This window comes from Limulus polyphemus, unplaced genomic scaffold, assembly GCF_000517525.1.
Source record: "Limulus polyphemus unplaced genomic scaffold, Limulus_polyphemus-2.1.2 Scaffold3301, whole genome shotgun sequence".
NCBI lineage: Eukaryota > Metazoa > Arthropoda > Merostomata > Xiphosura > Limulidae > Limulus > Limulus polyphemus.
Window position 1 is genome coordinate 2073 of NW_013668911.1, and position 19851 is coordinate 21923.

Genomic DNA, 19851 nt, shown 5'->3' on the forward strand with positions numbered 1-19851 from the left:
GCTTTGGTAATATTCAATAAGTAGAAAATATGATTAAGTATGCTAGGTACTATAAATTAGTATTTGGAGATCGAAAAAGACTTTGATTCTTTGTTTCTCTAATGCTAAAACCATGAAATTTGCTTAATGCTTTTAATCATTATTTCCCCAAAAGGGGGCCAAAGGCCGCCTGGAGAGGTCATTTGTTTTACCACTCACATCACTATACAGTAGTGTGTTGTCAATCAGTAGACACTAAAATGACATCACTTAAGGGATGGTTAACATTGCAAGTTCGTACTGTCATGAAGTCAGGAAAATGTGTGCATGCCATGAATCACAAAAGGAATTATGCACTCTGTGGGTTACAATATAGTTTAGCATATGAACTTCAGAAGCAAGAAATAAAAATATTTGTAACTTATAATTTTGGTTTTATTTACTCTTGAAACAGAACACATTCAGGGACCCTGTGGAAGTACATCTAGTCATATTTATGTTGTTCATTATACAGTACATTTATTTGGTTGTTATTGATAAACAGTTTTTTATGAAGTTAATGGAAAAATAAGATGTTTAATGACTACTACTGAATATAAATTCATCAATTAAAACAATGCTTAATACATAATCTTAATTGAGAAACCTAGAAACGTAATTGCTCAAAGTTTATTAGTAAGAGTAATAGTAAATTCAATATTTGAAATAATATTTTAGGTCTGAACTAGTATGGATCCTGTTTTTAGAATTTGGTAAAGTACATTTAGCAAAATACAAGCCAGATAAAATAATGTTAAATTTATTTCTGCACCACTTTTACAATATCTTTGAATGTAAGGCCAAAAAGTAAGGTTACCACTCATTCAGAAACCTAGTAGAATAATTTAACTTGATAAACTTTTTTTACCACACACTTGTAACTCTTGAAACCAACTCTGAAAACTTAGTCTGCTTCTTCATGAATCACTGACTCCTTGGGTGTATGATGTCTTGATTTGTTGGGGTGGTAATAATTTATATTCATAATTACTTATTCAGTATCAAACTTTTGGTTTGAGTCTTTACAAAAACCAAAAGCAGCCAGTAATTAAATAAGATGGTGGTTCTGTGGATTTTGGGAAAAACAAATAATTGTTCTTAAAATGATCATCTATAAAAACAATTGCCTTTCCATAGTCTTGTTTTTCTCAGTGTGTTTTTATTACTGCAGTGTACATTTGTGCATTTATCATATTTTTTAATCTTAAAAAGTATTTTAAGCTTCGCTTGGTAGTATAATGGGCAATCAAGATGATAATCTTATAATGCATGTCACTGCATCTCCTAATTTTATAACATTTCTGTATTCTGGGAGCACTTTTTATCATGGTTTATTAGTTCCAATCAAACTTGCTACTATTTTGAGTGTCTTCAGTGTGGTTGGTTTGGTCTTGTACAGTGGATTAATCTTCCTTCTGCATGTAAGGAATAAAAAACCCTAAGGTAATTGGGTTTGTGATTTTTTTTTTTTTTTTTGCCCAATTGACTTACATAATTTACAGTCCATTTAACTGAATGTGCATGATGTTGATCCACTAAACCAACCAGAAGGAACGTTGGCTGTTATTCCAAATTTACTATGTGTATCTACACAAAATACTGCAAGTCTATTGTACATAAAAAATGTGTTACAGAAGTATTTGTACTCCAGATATGGCTGTGAATTGATGATGTAAGTATGATTCAGATTGTAACAATTCAAGTGCAAGGTGCTTCTCGTTTGAAGAATAAAAATACTTTTGTCCATTGTGCAGTTTACGTATTGCATTTCCATAACCTCTAGAACCTCTTAAAATGCATACCTACACGTTTTTTCAATAGCCCTGTACATTGTATCTGGTATTTACTCTCCTCTACCGTGAAGTGTTGCTGACTCAGCAAGGTAAGGTAAAATATATAGTTTATATACATCAAATATATAATATCATATTGAATGGCACTGTAAAAGATTGTGGCACGCTCACTTTGACCCTCACCTATACACATAGGGTTAATGGTAAGTACTGGTTTTAATGTAATGCACAGTTTACTTTAAATATATATATATATATTTCAGCTGTTTATTACATAAGCTGTTATGCTTTCTCTTTCAGGACCCTTATCCTAAAGGTGAAATATTCCTAGGTTATATTGGGGATGGTTTCTGTTTGCATAAAATTCTTCCAGCTGGTATAAAGGAATCTGGATTTGGATTTATTTTGGAGACTCCAGAACGATCATTTGTTGTGGGTGCAGATACAGAAGAAGAGCGAAAAGAATGGATGGATGTAATTGAGAAAATATTAGAGCGACCATTGACACCTCAAGATAGCAATAGTAAGTATATAGGAGGCTAGATACATTTATGGAATCATAGTCTATAATTATGGTGTACATAAAAAATCAAGTACCACCTCCACAGAACTAGCATTTAGAAAATATAGTTAATTTAAAAATTACAAAACCTATATCCACAATTGTGATCTCGAGATGATTTTGAACAGTGGAAACAAATCATATTTTAGACTTACATTGAAGACTTCAATATGATTATTCATTGTTGTTATAGTTATAAAACAGAATTACAAAATGTACAGAGGCACACTTTAGATTGTCAGATATTTTCATTCCTTACATTTCTTTGAATAATAATTTGTACCTTAATTTGTTTTATTATTCAGGAGGAGTGAAAGAAAATTATGATTGACCGTACTTTAACATAAGCAGTTTATAGAAATGATTCACGTAAGCCAAAGTAGCGTGATAATAACAAATAACAATGGTTAGGGCAAAAACATACATATTTGTATCCTATTTTCCTTAAACAGGTAGGGTAGGTAAGCTTTTTTTAAAATTTTGTGGTGTGTGCATCCCAATTAAAAAAATGAAACCTTTCCTTTACAATTTTTGGGACCCTCCAAAATAAAACTTTCCTCCTCCTTAAAAGAAACAAATTAACATGTTGAAATTGATAACATTTATTACTATTTTTCAAGCATAAAAATTTCAATGGTGTTTAGATTCTCAGTTACTTTGGCTAAACAACATTTTGTCTGCTTCCTAGAGTTACCATTTTCCCCCTTCTACTGTCCTGGTTGTTCATGTTTTTAGTGTACCCAAAAGGGTGTGTAAGAATGGGCATTTTGCCCTCATTTCTGCAGTTGCCACAAATTAGAAAAACGGTCTAACATTTTGTCAAGTCCATATCCTTTTCAGTTGCACACACATGTTGTGTTTCCCTAATTTTGTACTGTAGTGTGATTATGCTTCAAGAAAGCCCTATACCATGCTTTGTTGTCCAGCATTTTATCTGAGGTAAGATGAGGAGTATCACATGCATAACTGCTTTTACTCATTGCAATCACTAGCAAAACTTTTTATCTTCCTTCTTTTTCTGTTTTGCAAAAATCACTGTTGGTTTAGGACATTCAACACTGATGATTAGGGTACAGGTTCTCTGTGTGGAACACAAACCTGAATCTGTAAAATTATCTGCTGGCAGCACTAGGACAGAAGCAGCAGCTCTAGTTTATCTGATGGTACCAGATAAGCTCAGATTGATTGAGATAAAATGCTTTCTTTTGTGAATCATTGTTTGGTACCCTTTCTTATGAACTTTAATTTCTCAGTTGTGATTTTCAAGAAAGGCCTATACAGTTCAGTATTTTTCCCTTGTCTTTGACAGTAGAATAAGACTTAATAGTCCAATAAATATAGGGTTGAATCTTAAAAATATTGAAATAGCATTTTTCTAGGTAGTATCCTGTCCAAAACAAATTGCTTAATAACATACCAAAAGGTCTTAGTAACATGATATTCAAGCTGTCTCCAAGCATTATAAATGTGAAGAATCATGACCTTACATGATTTTGTTTCTTTCTTATAATCCAGTAGCATTATTATTAGTTAAGATAGAACTTCTAGATTCCAGCTTAGTTTCACTGAATTGTAACTTCAGAATTTTCAACTAGGAAAACAAATTTTCACTAATTCTAGAAGATACATGAATTGATCCCAGTTTGGAAACCCTTTACAGTAAATCTGACTTCAGAATTGAATTTAATGTAATTTTTCATACTTAAAATCAAATTTTCATGACAAAAAATTATAAAAATGAAGAATTTTTGGTTTTCACTTTTGGAATTTTTGTACATTCCTGCAAGGGTAATGAAGAAAAGCTTTAATATAAATTTAACATAACAGCAAATGTACAACGTTTCAACAAGGTTTTGTCATCATTAGGTGTTTTTCTTCATTACCCATTCAAGCCATCTCCAAGCATTATTAGTCTCAAAGTGGGTTCGTCATCATCGAATTATTCACATTTATTCAGCCATGAATTTTTAAATAAAATTTTCTAAATTAAAAAAAAAATGTTACAATATTATTTCCTCTTCTTCATTTTGTTCTAGAATTAAAATCTGAGAACTCGAACAGCATTATCTTTTGCTGTTCTCATAGGCTATGCTGTATTCAAAGTCATTCATTTTGCAAAAAACACTTGTCAGTATGACATCCAATTTTAGATCATTTTCGATAGTTGATCAGGATACTGTTGAGAGATCCTTACTTATTGGAACAAGTCTGTTCACCAATAACCTTCCACCCCCATTGTATAGGTCTAGATGGTTTCCATCCAACATTCACCATGATGGTATACCTGAAGGCTGTGATACTGTCTAGCCACTGCAATTGGAGAAGACTTGGCTGGATCAACAATTCTATTTGCTTTTATAACACTATAAAAAAAAAAATTGCTGATGCCTTAAAAGGCCTGTTGCTTCTCTTTTTTTTTCCCTCCATACACATTTTATGAACAATATAGTAGCACTTATTTCTTCTAAAATATGAAGTGTCATTAGTTTAGAGTATGATTGCAATGTTGCTATTATAATTTCTCTTTATGTAATCTACATATAAATTACATTATCTACCATATGTCAGGTCTTATGCCCATAGTTCTCTTTGCAAAAGAGCACCTTCATCCAAAATATATTGTATATTTCCACCAATCAGTTAGCCTACCTGAAGGCCGCTGCTCAGATGAGAGTGACCAGAATTGTATCTCCTTACTGCAATTTGATATAGGTGGTTCAAAAAGCACTTATGTGTAGCTGGTAATAAAAGTGCTGTTTAAGGTCATCTCCACATTACTTTGCTGCTAAAATCAATTCTTGGAGCAGTAAATACTCATCTACTTTGGCATAATCATAATCAATTTTCACAGCTGTTTTTGAACTTAAAATGATAACTTGATCTGATTTCTTGAGTTTATACTCTTCGGTTGACTTTCCAGTTGTAAATGAAAAGATCTTCATTCCTACTTTCCTTGCAGTATATACATTGACAGTGGAAGCAGCAACAGTGCCAGAAACAATGTTTCTAATAGTAGGCTGTTCTTTAACACAGTGTGTATGGGACTGATACCATATTGGAAAAGTAATGTTTACTAGACTTTTAACTTTACTATGTCTATCTTCACAAAATTTGACAGATTTTGGTAAACATGAAAAGTCTTTCATGCACAAAACAAATCACATACAACATTATGCGGGAAGTAACATGGACTATGTGGCCGCAGCCTCAGAGGCTATTTTGAGGCCAAAGTGACCAATATAGCAATTTTTGGCAAACAGGACAACCAATTGGTCTCAAATTGAAAAGGCCAGATTTTTTGGTAATGTGTGTTTGAGAGGGCTATTATTTACATTTCTTCTCTGTGTGAGGACTTCTCCTAATCATTCTATCCATGATCAATTATGTGTTACAACGATTTAAAAACTTCACGGAGCCTTCATTTGCTTCTCTGCCCATTCTCTCTTTGCTCTCTCCCCCCTCTCTCTGCTTTTTTCTTCCCTCTCTTTTTCTTCTACATATGCATGTTCAATTTTTAATGTTTTATCAAGAAGCAGATTTGAGCATAACATGAAAATATACACAAGTCAAAATTCTAGTCAAGAACTATTTACAGGAGATGACCAAATATACCAAAAAAAATTATAATCCTTATACATATATTGCTACTATAATATAATCCATTTACAGAAAACATGTTTATAAAATAATTATTTAGATTTTATTTTTGGAAAGAAATTTTATCAGCATTTACCATTATATGATGGACATTCAGCTAGTTTTAGCATAAAAATCACTTTTCATTCAGATGAACTCAGCAAATACTTCAGAAATTCACATACAAATAGACATACTTCATTAAAAATTATATACCTCAAGTTTTGGAATTTGTAGCTTTAAAGACATGACTGTGCATAAGGAATGAATCTAGAGAGAGAGAGAGACATTTGCTGTTTTATATATATATATAGATAGATAGAATAATGATATTTGTACTTTTCTGAATATTCAAAGAGCTTTCCATAAAAATGATAATAAATATTTAAAAAAATTTGACATAAAAACCCTATCCCACTGGGATTTGAACGCAAGACTTCCACGTGATAGACGAATGCTGTAACACCCAGATTTTGTAATGGAATGTTAACAAGTAATTCAAATCCCTAAGTTAAACTATCATGTTCTAGTTTTCTTAATATTGTATGATCATGCTATAAACATGATGAGTTATTAAATAAAAGGGGATTTTAATGCAATGCAGTGTTGCTTGCGCTCCTCTTGGTGGAGAGTTGCTGCATGGTCATTTGCATGTGGACATGCAAAAGCGGTAGGTGGAAGGCTAGTTGCGTGCATTGAAAATATGTTCCAATAGAGGGCAGTGCTTGTCAAGAAAGCTATTTTGTTCCAATAGAGGGCAGTGCTTGTCGAGAAAGCTATTTTGTGAGAGGAGGTAGGTGTCTATTGGAATTACATTTTCAGTGTAGAAAAATGCTAACTTTTAAATTGAGAAACTAAATCTTAGACAATATAAAGCCTTTGAATTATAAACTACAATTTTATGCCAAGTTTATTGACCTATTATGATAAAATTGTTTAATTAAATTTAAATATAACTATAAAAAGATTGGAACATGCATACTTTTACCCCTTGCTGTACCCATAGGGTTAAAATGTCATTCATAACTCTGTAATACAGCTATGGTTTTGCTGTTCAGTTCAAGATGAGTGAATCTTTTTCTGGTCTTTTCATCAGTCTCTCCAAGCGTGGAGATTCAAAAGATTTTTCTTTTGACATAAGCTCTTCATAAAGGAACCTGGCTTCATCAGTGTTTGGTGTTAAGCTTAAAAATTTGTTTCTTGTAGTCAATAATATATTGAAAGACTTAACAAAAAAGGATTGCATTTAATGCAGGATTGGTAGTGGTGTGAGTACAAACATCTTTCTTGATATGGGATTTTCCATTAAGAATATGAATATATGAAGCATAAATGAAATCTAGAATTTATTGCATTCCAGACATATTATATGTATGTCTTATGGATCCTAAAAATTTGCTGTGTAAAATCCAGCTGAATAACGCTCCAAACAAACTTTTTTGTCCAAGGAGCCAATGACTGCAAGGCCAAAAATCTTGAGTGTCAAATTCAGCTCTTGGTTGCCACATTAAGAACAAGTGATATGAAATACAAAATTCTGTTGGATATATTACTGTAAAAGTTAACACTGAGATATGTAATATTATATAGGTAGTTTTAAAATATTTTTTCTACAAATGTTGGAGAATATCTTACTAGTATAATGCATGATTAAATAGGTGTTGTTTGAAAAAAAAATCTTATATGTATAATTAAAAATGATAGTAAACATTCTGAAGTAGGCTTTTGGTTTTACAACACTTTAGTTGTCTAGTTTCCCATTACAAACAAGAACGCAAATTCTGTGATAGATTGTTTAGAATAGATGGCAACTGCCTGTTGTGGGAAAAACACAAGTGTAGACAACAACGTTTGGAAAGTCTTCTGTCTTCAGGAAGACTTTCAAACATCATCCTCTACATATGTGTTTTTTCTACAACAGGCAGTTACCGTTCATTCCAGTGTACTCATCAAGAACACAAAACTACATGTTATATGGAAGACATAAGTTTAGAAAATCACCCAGAAAATGATTTTTTATGCATGCTCTGAAGGTGGCTTCAGGTAACATGCTTTGTTGTTAAATTCAAAAGATAAGTAAGCTTAAATAAAACAGGATAAAGTAACGAGAAAACCATACTAGTTTCATTAATGTGCTAGTGTTATTGATTATATTTAGAGGTTTTTGTGCTCCCAATATTTTGAGAAGCATTCTTGAAATGATCTATGAAAGAGGTGCAGATGATAAATACAATTCATTGAATAAAAGTTAAACATTTTAGTTTTGTTCTGTACAGTGAGTAGTGAAATGTAAAAGAAACTGAGAGCATGAATTAGTATAGACATCAGTTTATATAGTGAAATAAAAATGTGACTTTTATTTTGTAGAAGAAGTATATAAGTTGATCCTAGTTTGGAGACCTTGCATAGTAAATCTTTTTTTTTATCATATAAAACCATGTTTCTATCATGAAATAAAAGAAGTGACAAATGTTTGAAATTTTCAAGATTTCATTACTTTCCATAGTTGTATTGCTGGGGACTTTTGATTATTAATTAATGTTTTCTGGACAGAATAAGATTGATAAAAATTCTGTTGCCATTGTTTTCAAAGTTTACCTATATTTTGTAATCTGATATACTGGTCTATGAAATTATCTCTGGTCTCATCAAGCACAGACACTGGCAGCCAAGTCAGCAACTCCATGGGAAGCTTTTTAATAAGAAACGGGCAATAGTCTCGATTGCATAACTTCTTGATCTGGAAATTATAATGGTAAGCCTTTTGATGCTAGGTTAGATCCAATCCATAGAAAAGTTCATGGGTATGAATTTTTAGGAGATCAGTATATCCTCATCAAGCACTTAGGATCTATTGTCTGAATTAAATCCTCTTTTAGTTTTTTAACCTCTTGCTTGCCATTTAAGGGAAGTGTTCTGCAGTCCCAGGTTTAAAACAGGCATGATACTTTCCACAGGATTTGTCCAGCTTTGACCTGATGCACATCTTGTTGTATTAAGATCTAACTCCCTGAACAAACATATTTTATGGCATCTGGCAAGATTTATTGGTCAGTCTCTGTCTGTAAACTTCATTGCAGTTAAGGGTGAATCTTCTGTCTGTTCCATAAATTTAGCTATAACTGCTGCATGACAAAATGGTGAGGCTGTTTGAAAGATGGCAAATTCATAACAATTGTAACTTACTTTCTGACAAATAGATGATTTGTCCACCATCAACAATCTTGCAGAGAAGTACAACAAAAGGAGTTAGGAAAGCTTGAAGTCAGCGAATTGCTTTATTTCATCCTTTGCTGTTTTCCGTGCTGGTGAGCTGTTGATTTCTGAATTTATCAAGAGGTTGTATAGTGAATTATTTTCAGCTTTTTTCACTTCCTTTCATCAAAGCTGTTATATTTTTAAAAAGATGGTGAAACAGAAAGAACTCTCTTTCTCAAGGCAGCATAATAATGCCATGTTAGTTTGACATTCTTTTTTATATCTCATTAACCCTATGTAAATGGTGTTGTTTAATATAATTCTGAATTTACAAGTCACAGTAAGTTTTCCTTTCTACTAGTCACAGTAAGTTTTCCTTTCTACTAGTCACAGTAAGTTTTCCTTTCTACTAGTCACAGTAAGTTTTCCTTTAACAAGTCACAGTAAGTTTTCCTTTCTACTTTGATACAAAGTAGTTTCATTTGAATTGCACAGAATTGAATTATTCTCTATCATATTTAGGGTCAGTTAGAGGGTGGGCCATCTAGCCCAGGCCTCAAGCTCAAAGGGGGGCCTCAAATTTAGACATTTATGTTGTTGTTTTGGCATTTAAGTTTTGCAACTTGTTTTTATATGCTTCCCAATCAGACCAAAATGTGACACACACTCTTAGCTTAGAGCTGCAAATTATATATTCAAATTATGTTTCACTTTTCTTCTGTTTTCATGTGTCATCATTTTTTTTTTATATTATAGCCAGTGGCCTCAAAAGATAGAAGTGGCCTAGGCCTCTGAACTTCTGAGAGGGCCTGCATATGTTGCAAAGTGTTGAAATCAGGTACTTTATAAAAGTACATCATTGAATGGTTTCTCAGATATTCAGCTGTTGGTTCTGAGTTTCTTTGTTTTTGTTGTACTGTAATATTACAAATTATATTGTAAATTATAGGATATAATGGACCATTGGGCTTATCAAAGACATCCTGATTCTTGAGTTTTCTTAACAAATAGAAAATCAATTGCTAAATCCAATCTTGATCCTCAAATATTCAACAGTCCTTTTTCTAAATTCATATAAAAAGTATCTATGACTTTAGATGGCAATTTGTTCTACAGATTTACAACAATGTAACTTTGTAACATGTAAACACTAAATACATTACTCTCCTGATGTTCAAGGTACTTATCTACTGTTTGGTGGGATAATTGCTTTGTGTCCTTTTTGACCTTATGATTGGTAGATACCTTGTGACTGTCATGTGAAGAGCTGTTTGATGCCATTTTCTATTGGTCAGCTACAAGAATTATGTGTATTGTGAATGCAGTCTTGGTGCTTCTAGAGGAGATCAAGTCCTGATATATTTTTTATTTTGTTTCAGCAAGTAGTGTTTCCTTATTATTTTATTCTGACTCCAACTCAGTGTCTTGTCTCCTTCATTCCACCAGTCACAAATAACTGCACATTACTTTGACAAACTTCTCATTTTTGCAGAGACCAGTGAACTGTGCTCAGGTATAAGCTTGAATTACCTCAATTTGCTGACAGCTTTTGAATGAAATTTTCCTGTACAATCACAAATTGTATAGAAGTAAGACATTGTTTATGAACACTTTTTTTTTAATTTTAAGAAAGAAACGAGTTATTCTGTTAGTTCAAGCTCATCTTATTTGTATAGGTGTTAATTAACAGCTGAGTAAGAGAGAAAAATAAATTATCATTGTTATTATCATCAGACACTTAAGTCAGATTTCATGGATGTTCTAAAAGCAACTAGAACATTTGTAGGTATCTGATTTTTAGTGCAAAGTATGTTGCCAGTGTAAAAAATCAGAAATGATTATAAAGTATATCAAGTTCCAAGCCATCAGATGTTTAGAACAGAAATAATTTAAAGATTAATAAAAAGATCATTGTTGGTATATTCTAAGAGTTCTCACATGGTAGAGAAGGGCTGGAATATGAGGATAAATGCTTTCTATTTAGTAACCATTTAATTAGAATGACATCAATAAATGTGTGAAATAGAATTAAAACTGCAGCTGAAACTAATTTTCAAAATTTAGTCAAGAGTATAATATTTTTCATAAGTTAAACAGTTGTAACATATATTAACTCTAACCTCAGAAGCTAAGAATAACTACGTGGAAAACTGTATACTTCACTTGTGATCATTTTGTATAATAATGTATGTTTCTTATTTGAGTAAGTTTTGTTTATGGTGAACTTGTTCGGTATTGAATGTTGTACATTAGCAGGTAACTAATCAATGACAAAGAAATCAAAGAGACTGAAAACAAACTCACCTCTAGAGATGATCGAGACTGTGCTTACAAATGAGCCTATGCTTTTGGCCAAGACCAACGAAAGTGTTAAAGTGGACACTGATGTATTAAGGGTATGAGACAATGGTGACCCTACCAACTTCTCTGAAATCATTACTCAAAAAACACTAGATCACTTTATTTCTCAAGGATCAAAGAATGCAGAATTCAGAAGTAACAACAGAAGTGTCTTGGATGTGCACTACAGGAAGCCTATTTAAAATGAAGAAGTATGCTGTCAATGGTTGTTATCTTCACAAAGGAAACATTCTGTATTTTGTTTTTGCTGCATATTTTTCAGCAGTATCTCATCTTCATACAACAATGGAAACAGCAATTTGAAAAAGAGTTCATTTGACTTGGAATGACGTGAAACTTCAAGTAGGACACATTCTTTCTTATCACAAATGGGTGGAGAGAAATATCTTTTAAGTTGCCTCTCTTAAAAGAGACATAGATGGAAGTGATCTAGCTGAACTATTTAACATAAGTAAGGGAAATGATAATACTGATGCATCAGGATTATTTTTCATCTGGCTGTAGGACAAGAGGCCATAAGTTTAAAATTTAGAAAGGTCAAACACATCTTCAATTGAGGAAGTTTTAATTTTCCAAAATCTCACCTTGTCTCGTGAACTTGTTTTTAAAAATGAGCTTATCCATTGACAATTGGAGTTTAATATAAGCTAAGTTAACATTGTATTCACAAGCCCTAATGATACTAACTAGTTGTCTGGAATAACTAATAGTTTATACTTTATTGTACCAAAAAATGTTTTTGTTTGCTACTCTTAATAACTAACATCACATTAGCTTGAAATATGGATATAAAGGATAATAAAACCTTCAGAGCATACTTACTTCAGACTAACAGCTGAAAAAGATTTTCAAACAAGGGCTTTGCAATTTAATAATAAACAAAATCTGGAATTTTTTTCTTTATAGAAGGATATTAAATGTCATGAATTATCGATACACAATAATACAGTGATTGACCCAGATTATGTTAAAATATACCAGTAACTTGTAGAATGTAGTGAAGTTTCTGAGATAATAAAAACAAAAGAGGGTGACCACCAATTTTATACATTTAGAAATAAATGTTACATTTATACAGTCTTTTTCTCTTACAGTTTTTAAAATTCCAGGTTTATGGCCATCCTTATCAAATGAAGTAAACTAACCATGATTCGTTTTTTTTTCTCATTTCATAGTACATATACTTATCAGATATGTTTGTTTGCTTTGTTTTTTTTTATCAATTTGCACAAAGCTACTCAAGGACTACCTGCACTAGCCATCCCTAATTTAGCAGTGATAAGACTCTAGGGAAGGAAAACAACTAGTTGACACCACCCACTGCCAACTCTTGGGCTACTCTTTTACCAATGAAAAATGGGATTGACTGTCACATTGTAATGCCCTCATGGCTGAAAGGGATTGAAATCCATGACCTGTAGATTGTGAGAAGAGAGCCCTAACCACCAGACTATTTATCATGTATGCGATAGCTGATGCTGAAATCATTTAACACATAAATCAAGTGTACAAAAACACTCATGTAAGTAACTGTTCAGTATAATTTTAAATTAAAGTCTCTCATTTTGAAACAATAGACTAGAGGGAAAGCAGTTAGTTAACAGCACCAACCAACTCTGTGGCTATTCTAATTGAAAACTGGGACTTGACAATTACTCTTTTAACGTACTCATGTTTCTTCTTTTTTTTCCACAGTAATTGGATTCAACTATGGGCCCTTGGATTCAAACACAGATACACTAATCAGTAAACCTTGCTTGGCCTAATTTTGTTTGTTATTAAACCCAAAGCTATATAGTGGGCTATGTTTGCACCCACCATAGGGATCAAACCCCCAAACTTTAGTGTTATAAGCCCTGAAGTTTACCAATGAGCCACTGGGGGTTTTTGGTCTAATATACAGTGTGAAAATCAGTCCTAAGTGTGTCAGTTGCAGTATGTTAAATCAGATGATCTAGGTTTCATTTACTAATACTGTTTTTTATTACCAATGGTTACATTTAAGCTGAGCACAAAGAGACTTATATAATGTCAAAATAAAACCATGAAGAGACTGATGTAATTTCAAAGTTTTATATAGTTTTCTGAATAACTTGAATATATTTTATATGAAACAAAAAACAACAGAAAAATAGCTTTGATGGAATTTTACAAAATTATTCATAGCAAGTTTATCATTTTCAGTAAAAGAACTACATCAGTTATATACCACCTTCTAGAACATGTGAATGATTCCATTGCATTACTATAAAGGAAGCTATTAGTTAGCTAGGCCGTGTATTTTGTGTTACTCACCTTCATGCTCTAAGTTGAATAGAAAACATGGCCTGGCTAACTAATGAATGCATATTTGCTGTAAAGTTCTTATCAATGCTATAAGTGTAGCTAACAGTTTGGCCACCAATTTTGAGTTCACTCCTTTAAGTCACACACTGAATCATTTATTGGCCACACCTTTTTTTTAACACATGTATTTTTGATTACATAACTGTTTTTCTGTAATATTTCCTCATTTACTATTTACCAACCCCTTTAAATTAAAAGTTTCTTGTCATCATCTCCATGCAATGGTACAGCCATATCAAGCATCATTATTTATGCTAATTGCTTAAGCTAATAGCATGTGATGCTAAACGCTCTTTAATTAGGATAATTTCATAAAACTTGTTAATTTATGCTGAAAAGTTGGCAATGAATAATCAATAATAACTGTCCACATGCATGATTCTTTTGAAAACTTGAACCTAACCAATACTTATGTATTTGCACATCCTTTTACCTTATAGTTTTGCTGCTCTAACTAAGCCGTCTTTAATCCGAATGACAAGAAACTAAAAACGGTCCACTTTTACTCTTAGATTAAACTGTAGTAAAAATATTAGAATAAAAGCTCATGTGACTTTTTGCATAGGTATGTGCAAAAATTTTAGTTAAATTTGAGTGTTTTTTGTTGAATAACTTTGCATATGTGGTTTATATTTACACCAAATGAGACTCCTAATTATAGGTTGAACAAGATCCAACAGTGTACCAACTTTGAAAAAAAATACATAAAAGTTAAGTATGTTTTTCAAACAAATAAAGTTACTGTACTTTTGGTGCGAAGAAGAAAAAAAAGGAAGAAACTCAAACAAAATTGGAGATTTTATATCTCAGGTATTTCTTAATGGATGTTTTCTTGAAATTTGGTATGTGAAGTAAGAGTCCAGTAGAGCACATTCACTGAAAATGTGTGATAGTTTGGATTACTACAGTCTGAGATACAGAAAGTGGAAAATCACTAAACTATCACCCCTGTTCATAACACACAGTGTGTCCTGCAGCATATTGTTTTTCCCACACGACACACTACTGCATGTCTTGATTCCAATAATACATGTTATTGTGCCTCATCACTATTTATATATGTAGTTCTGTTTTTGATTACAGTAAAGAGTTTATATTTCAATGTGCCAACAAACTGTTTCTGTTTTTCATTCCTAATATATATATTGTAACTCAATGTGCCTGAAAATAAATTATGATGTTAATTAGAGAAAATTATGAAGAAGAATTAAAATATTAGTATGTTGTACATGCGCGTGTCAGTGAAAAAAGAATGTGGCCATTTTGCGTGTTTTAAACCAATATTTACACTATAAAGAGGTTAGATTATATATTTTGGAATTAAGATGAAATTGATTTTTCTAGTGGCAGCCCTCATAGTTCGGAAAAGAGCTACGCTCACTTCACAGCTAAGTGCATTCAAGGTTTAAGCCCTGTAACATCTCAGTACAGTCTGTGAAGGTCCAACATCTAGTCCAGATCTACAGACTAAAGCAGGAAGATGTATCTTAGGCCCAACTGCACACACTGGACTAAAATTTGTTTTATTTTATGCTTGAATGTCTGTACAAACAATGAGAACTTTGTACCTTTCTGAGACACACTAACTTCTTCTAGAAGAAATTATTTGCACTGCACTTAAGGAAAATTAGTTTAAACCAACTTTTTTTAATTATTGAAGATAGAGTTTCCATGTCTAATAACAGTATATATTGTTTTTCTATATTATGATTACATTGTTTAGGAATATCTCACTTATATACTTTATTATTGCTTTATGTACTGTAGAAGGCAGTGTTTCCACAAGTATTTGATGACTTGAATGAAATTTATATTGTGGCAATAAATTATTTCTAATGTGGTGTTGCAACAAATTAACATTCCCTGGATTTATATGTGTGTGTTAGGTGTATCTTGACTTGACTAGAAAAGTTTGTATTAAGTAAAAGATTAAATGGAAAGTGTTTGTTAAAGGTACAGTTACAAGACACTTGGTGTCAAAAGTGGTTCATGATTAAGCAGCAATAACCCAAGTATATTTTCATCATTGTTGTGCTTTGGTTTCCAAATTGCATTATTTATAGGTAGTGACTGAGATCTGAAGTTTAATTCAGATTAAAGGGGAAGTGTTTTGTGTTGCAAAAGTTAAATATCTTCTATACCATACCAGGTTACGTAGAAAACAAAACAGGTATTAGAACTTGCCAAATGTATGATAATTACTGAAGAAGTCTGGAACTTGTATTACTTAAAATGTTTCTTCTCTTTTGAAACTTACTCACAAACACTTCAAGGAATATTTATTGTAGAAACATCGATGTGTGTGTAATACATAGGCAATAAGTTTTTTGTGTATTCAAATTTAGGTATTGGAATATCTTCTTTTTACTATAGCTTATGAGATGGAAATACATTGGTTTTTATGTCTTTCTGTTTGTGTTACCAAAATATCTAAAAATCCTGTCACTATTAAGGTTTCTAAGCATTGAGTATGTAGATGTTTTTTTCTCTCAACACCAGAATTGTGAATTTGGGAGGGGGGAGGAGATGCTTAAGGCCCAAATCTTAGTTTCACCACCTGACACTGAGTCGGACCAGTTTCCAGGAATTTGACCTCTTATCAAAAACCCTGGAAAATGTCATATTTTTATCAGAGATAAAAAAACTTATACAATTTGTACAGCATAGAATTCAGGAGAGTAAATTGATATCACTAATGTTATGTTCTTCCAGTGCTTGTGTAAAGTTAGATTATTTGTAGTGATTAAAGAATGACCCAAACACAATCTAAATGTACATATTTTGCCATGTGCCATTGCTTTTAACTTTTTGCAGTTGGATGATGATGTTAAATTTACTTGTAAAAATATATTTGTCTTTCTGTATAAAAATGTATCTAAAAGAGATTTTTTGTTTACAAAACTTGTGTTGTACATAGGATACCATGGACTTTCATTACTCAAATCATGAACTTTAGGGAATTAAATTCCAAGGTTAGGATATCTGCTTGAAGTATTCCCTAGGTAGATTCTGTAGTCACATAGTCTTTTTCTTTTGAAATTTTTACATATTTTTAACCTGGTGGCAAAGAATTTAGTTATTATGTTTCAGAGAACATGACAAATGTGCACATTTTCTGTAATGTCACATATCTAGTAATTTAAAATTGTTTATAAACATAGTTCTATCTTTAAACATGTATAAATTTATATATGAATAATAAGTAACATCTTTTAACTGAACGTTCATGAGATCGGTCCAATAGACTGATCCCTTAGTTGAGAAGTAATGTTGCCAGTAATTCCAAATTTACCAATTGTATCTTCACAAAATGTAGCAAGCTGTTAGTAAACAGTAAAAGTCTATTGTAAACAAACATTCAGATATGTAATGAATTATTTTCACTAATGATTTGTCTGTGAATTGATTAAGTCAGTCTGACTCATCAGACTCTAAAGAGTCAGTTGTGCAAGGTAAGGCTCATGTAAAGAGTAAAAATACTTTTTTTCCATCATACAGTTTACATGTTATATCTGGATAAATATTACAACATCCTAAATGCATATTTTTTTTAGTATCCCTGATAATGTATATTGTGATTTCTGTACTCTAACACAAACTGTTGTGATATCAGCGATGTAGGGTAAAATGAAAAGATGATAACTCTCAGACCAAATTAATAATACCATGTTGAATCGCACTCTGTACAAGGTTGTGCCATGTGCACTTTTACCCCCACCCATGCACATAAGGTTAATGACATTTTGAAGTCATATACTCAACTAATTCTGATTTACTTTATTTTTTATTTAGAATTTGGATCGGAGAAGTAACTTTAGTAAGAATGTTCCAATTTTCAGTAAAAAGTTGTATGTTTTGATCATTCCAAAAATTCAACAAATAAACTTGATAAACAGATAAACTACAACTAGCAATATTTTATATCAAAATAACTAAATTTATGTTTTCCCATTCACATTTTTAAAAGATTGTTAAATTTTGAAAACAAACACATTTTTAGTCAGTGTATCATGTATACTAATTAACTGCCAAACTCAAACCCCTATTTAATTAGAAAATGCTGGAGAAACAATTTTTTGTGACATATTTTGTTTATTTTGTATTCTAACAGAAATGTTCATAGATACAAATTAAACTTTCCTACATTGCAACTTAAAATGCAAGGTTTTCTTCTGTTTTTAAATATATTTAGTGCTGTGAAACTACTAGATTTTGTAGAGAAATTTTCTATGTGCACAAAAATATATATGATTCTGAAGTTTTTTAATCATTATGGTGTATATCACAACTGAGAATCAAAACATTCCAAGATATGTTTTTAGATTTTCTACATGTGCCAATATTAGGTGTATACATATTCATGTACTTGGTTTTGTTGTATATGCAACTTAAACATAGAGGATGTAAATTTTCAACATTAACATGTTTATAACGGTAAACTAGATTTTTTGTTCGTACTTATTATGAAGGTAGTAAGTAATGAATGATGTACTAATTATAAATCATGTACAAGCTTATTCTTTGCTTTCTAATTAGTTATTACTTTCTAAATAATATCTTCAAAGCTTTGTATGATTGTTCACATAAATGTGTTGATATTCTAGACAAAAGATAAAGTTCACAATAGATTTACAAGTGCATTGATATTACCGTAAAGCAAATAAAAAAGTTATTTTTCATGACAAATATTCATTTTTAAAATATCACAATTTTAGAACTTATTCCAGAGTGAATGTTTATATATATTTTTAAACTAGACAAAAAATAAGCTCAGAATCGACTTGTGTGTTTATATATTAGTACATAAATAAGAAAATGTTATTTTTGATGACATGTTCATTTATAAACTATCACAATTTTACAACTCATTTTAGAGTGGATATTTATAAATATTTTTAAATTAGGCAAAAATAAAGCTCATGATATACTTGTGCATTGTAAGGAAATATAACGGTTATCTTTGATGACAAATATTACTTTAAAACATTATTACAATTTTAAAGCTCATTCTAGAGTGTGGAGTTGTTTATGTACAGAATGTTAAAAAATGACCCATTGTAGAGTTCAGTGTTTTTAACAAGCTATAAAAACTATTAATATAATTTTTCACTACTTGTTGTTGTTATTTTAAAAAAATGATCACTCAACTCTTGAGCTAATAGCACTGAATAAGTGTGTAATTTCATATGGGGGTTTGGCAACTTTTTTAACAAAAGCTCATAGTAATAGTTATGTAGGAACTTTGTCTCTTCCTTTATAAAACATTATTATTAACTATAAACCCATTGTAACAGCATATTAAGTCTCTGTATTTAAATATGAGTGTTATACTTATAAAAAGGAATAAACTTATTATCACGCTTCCCATTTGTGTGCTATACTGATGATGAAATATTTATGAGAAATGTTTTTCAACACAACAATAGATAATGTTTTCAGTACACTGAGGTTCTGAAATTATAGTTTTGAAAAGAGTTTTACTATTGCTGTTATAACTACTAAGTATTGGCTATTTTATTAACATCATGATTGAAGGTCATATATTTCAGGTTTGCATTAAAGTTAGTAATAACTTTAATAGGTGCCAAATTTAAAGCATGACAAAAACAAGAATTGTGTCTTAAGAGAGTCATAAATGAGCAAAATCCAAACTCTGATGTATCTCGTTTATCTGCTATTATGTATCTTTTGGGCATATTAACAACCCATATTTCGGGCTTGAAGTTTGTTTTGAATTTGATTTTTTTTTGCATCTAGATGATAATTTCTATAATAAGATTCAGTGTACGCGTGTCACATAACTCCTCCTAAACTGCTAGTTGCACTGACTTCTAAGTGGTACCAAACAAATTGTCTCAGTCCCAAGGTTTGCACAAAAGTAAAATTTTTATCCCTAACCCTAAGGGAACCAGGAGATTTCCCGAAAACCCCTTCTCC

At 31.5% G+C, this 19851-nt stretch overlaps 1 long non-coding RNA gene across 1 annotated transcript; it reads left to right on the forward strand.

Annotated features, from left to right (window-relative positions):
• The first annotated feature begins 2110 nt into the window (after positions 1–2110).
• On the forward strand, positions 2111–18390 carry LOC111088196. The gene is made up of 2 exons (XR_002612787.1): positions 2111–2334; positions 15259–18390. It is a non-coding gene; the product is annotated as an uncharacterized LOC111088196 (long non-coding RNA).
• Positions 18391–19851: the final 1461 nt, after the last annotated feature.